Below are 3,689 nucleotides of genomic sequence, written 5' to 3'. Positions count from 1 at the left end.
CTTGATCCATATTGCGTAGATTTTCTGCCTTCATGGTATGGAGGGTTGCTCTACTGTCGGTAAGGTACAATCTCTGATCATATAGCAGAAAAATTAAAAAAATTTTTTAAAAATAATTACTGGTACCTTTAACACCTAGCTAAATATTAGCGTTATATTCTTGAATTAAGAAATCTTATTCTGATCCCTATAATAGCTTAATTGGAAAAGCACCTGACCGGAAATCAGAAGTTTTGTGGTTCGATTCCCAAAGGAGTGAAAATAAGTAGGATCTTTTTTCAAGAAATAATTTAATTTAAAAGTATTATTTTCCATCTAGTCTTATTAAGACGTTAAGCATTTTTTGTTATTGAAGATTCTTAACTCGACCGATCTTGTGTATTTTTTCTGCATTCGTGGTTTGGAGGGTTGATCTACTGTCGTTAAGGTACAATCTCTGACGATATGGCTGAAGAATAAAAAAAATTTTTTAATAATTGTTTGTATGATTAACACCTAGCTAAATATTAGCGTTATGTTCTTGAATTAAGAAATCTTATTCTGATCCCGCTAATAGCTTAATTGGAAAATCACCTGACCGGTAATCAGAAGTTTTGTGGTTCGTTTCCCAATGGAGTGAAGATGGAGTAGGATATTTTTTTCAAGGAATAATTTTAATTTTAAAATATTATTTTCGATCTAGCCTTATTAAGGCTATAAGCATTTTCTGTTATTGAAGATTCTTAACTTGATCGATAGTGTGTAGATTTTCTGCCTTCGTGGTTTGGAGGGTTTATCTACTGCCGTTGAGGTACAATCTCTGCTGATATAGCAGAAAAATTTTTAAAAATTTTTTAAATAATTACTTGCACCATTAACACCTAGCTACAAATTAGCGTCATGTTCTTGAGTTTAGAATTCTTATTCTCATCCCACTAATAGCTTAATTGGAAAAGCCCCTGTCCGGAAATCAGAAGTTTTTTGGTTCGATTCCCAGTGGAGTGAAAATAATTTGGATCTTTTTTTCAAGAAATAATTTTAATTTAAAAATATTATTTTCCATCTAGTCTTATTAAGACGTTAAGCATTTTCTGTTATTGAAGATTCTTAGCTTGATCGATGATGTGCAGATTTTCTGCCCTCATGGTTTGGAGGGTTGATCTACTGTCGGTAAAGTACAATCTCTGATGATATAGCAGAAAAATTAAAAAATTTTTTTTAAATAATTACTGGTGCCAGGAACACCTATCTAAATATTAGCGTTATGTTCTTGAATTAAGAGCTCTTATTCTGATCCCTCTAATAGCTTAATTGGAAAATCACCTGACCGGTAATCAGAAGTTTTATGGTTCGAATCCCAATGGAGTGAAGATGGAGTAGGATGTTTTTTGCAAGAAATAATTTTAATTTACAAATATTATTTTCCATCTAGCCTTATTAAGACGTTAGGCATTTTCTGTTATACTTTCTTTTTGTTCTACCTGACTCTCCAACCTATATCTTAAGATTTCTGCATATATTTTATAGCCGACTGACATGAGAGTGATCCCTCTGTATTCCTCTACCTTCTTTCCTTCCCCTTTCTTGACAAGCGGTACCACCAGACCCGTCGTCCACTCTTCCGGCCAACCTTCCCCTTTCCATACCTTGTTGCAGATCTTCCACATCCCATCCCTAATCCCTTCCCCTCCAAACTTCATCGCTTCGTTCTCCATCTCATCTTTTCCCGTCGCCTTGTTTATTTTTAACCTATTTATTGCTTCATCCACTGCTTTTCTTGTTATCTCGTTCCCTTTCTCCATTTTTCCTCGGACTATCCTACACTTTTCTCCTTTGATCTTATTTTGCTCTCCCCCTAATAGACCCTTAAAATAATCCGTCCATTCCTTATTTCTATTTCTTCGTTAACGCCCTTCCTTCCCCCTTTATCCCTATTTATCACATCCCTCACCCTACCTTCTTTAATGGATTTTTCTACCTCTGCTCTATATTCTTCCTTTCCCCTCTGTCTTTTTATTTCCAGCATATTCTTATGTTCTTTTTTCCTCCTGTTATAATCCTCCTTCTCCATTTCCCCTCTTCTCCATTTGCTCACACACTCTTTTATTCTCTCTTTACTCTCCCAGCATTCCTCGTCCCACCAGCCTCTCTTTCCCCCTACTCTTTCTTCATTAGTACCCAGCTCATCCTTTACCTTTTCAATGGACCCCTTCAACCTTTCAACTAACGAGTCTATTCCTTCCTCTTTTTCATACCTAACCTTCTCCTTTTCCATCTTTTGTTTAAACTCGTTTAATTTATCTACCCCCCAGATTCCCATTTTCGTGTTTCGTTCGCACCCTTGTTCCTTTCTCCCTCTGCCGCGCTTACTAACGCCTCTTCTTAGTGTAACTATGACCGGGAGGTGCTCTTACCCTATCTCATTCCCTACCTTCATACTCCCTATCATATGCCGCATTCTTTCTTCAGCCAAGATGTAGTATATTACTGTTGCTCCCTTTCCTATGAATGTGATCTCCCCTTTCTCATCTCCTTTCATATTGCCATTGCATATAAACCATCCTGTTTCTCCTATCATGTCTAGTAACTTCCTCCCCTCCCTGTCCGTCTCTCTATATTTGGAGTTCCTTACAAGTGCTTCCTTTTCTTCATCCCATAACCCTCCCCCTTGTTCGCCAGTCCATGCATTTAAGTCCCCCCCTATTAAAACCAATTCTTCCTTCTTTTCTTCCATCCACCTCCTTATTACTCTACAGCCTTCCTCTTCCTCTCTTCTTCTGTATACGCACACCTCTGCTATTTATACTTTCCCAATTATAATTTTTCTTATCATTGTTCCATCCTTTTCCTCCATGTTCCCATCTTTTCTCCCTTTTACTGCTAATTCTTTTTTCACCCCTGACACCATGCCGCCCATCCCTCTCCCTTTAACGTGTTCCTTTGTTGCTTCTTTCATTGTCCACACATAAACTTTCGGTATCATCTTTTTTATTCGCTTCCAGTCCTTCTCATCTGCCCAATTTTCACTCATCATAATCACAGCCCACTTTTCTAACTCCTCCCAGAATTCTTTGTTCTTGTTCTTCAAACCTGACACATTCCAGAAAGTTATTTTCACGTTTCCTTTTTTCCTTAATTCTTCTAATTCTTCATCCCAGCACCATTCCTCCCCATTTATCCATAACCTGTCTCTCCCTATCCATACCATATGGCCCTTTTTCCTCTCTACACAAGCCCTCTGCTCTATTTGCCATCTCCTTTTCCTCTCCCTCCATGTCAGATCTTCTTCAATTCTTTCCCTTCTTCCTCTCAATATTTTTTTTCTTTCTATAATTTTCTTTTTCTCCTCCTCACTCCCCACTTTTACTAGAAACATTCCTTCTTTTCCTTCTTTTGACCCTCCTATTCTCTTGACTCCTTCTACCTTTACCTCACTCTAATATCTCGAAAAAGATTTGTTATTTCCACTTCTCCTGTTTCACTCGCCACTTTTAATCTCTTGACTACTATGTTATTTTTCCTCTTTGCCCTTTCTTCCCATTCTAATCTTCTTTCGATCTCACTGAGTCTTTTCTGCAATCTTTCATTCTCACTTCGGAAGTTCTTTTATTCCCTTGAACTATTTCCTCATTTTCTGTTTTTCCCCCATATGCTCATTCCTAATTTCTAGACTGGATACCCGCTCTTCCAACTGCTTTATTTCTCTAGAT

This window comes from Belonocnema kinseyi, chromosome 10 (genome assembly GCF_010883055.1).
Source record: "Belonocnema kinseyi isolate 2016_QV_RU_SX_M_011 chromosome 10, B_treatae_v1, whole genome shotgun sequence".
NCBI classification, from domain to species: domain Eukaryota; kingdom Metazoa; phylum Arthropoda; class Insecta; order Hymenoptera; family Cynipidae; genus Belonocnema; species Belonocnema kinseyi.
Note: the sequence above shows the minus strand (reverse complement) of the source record.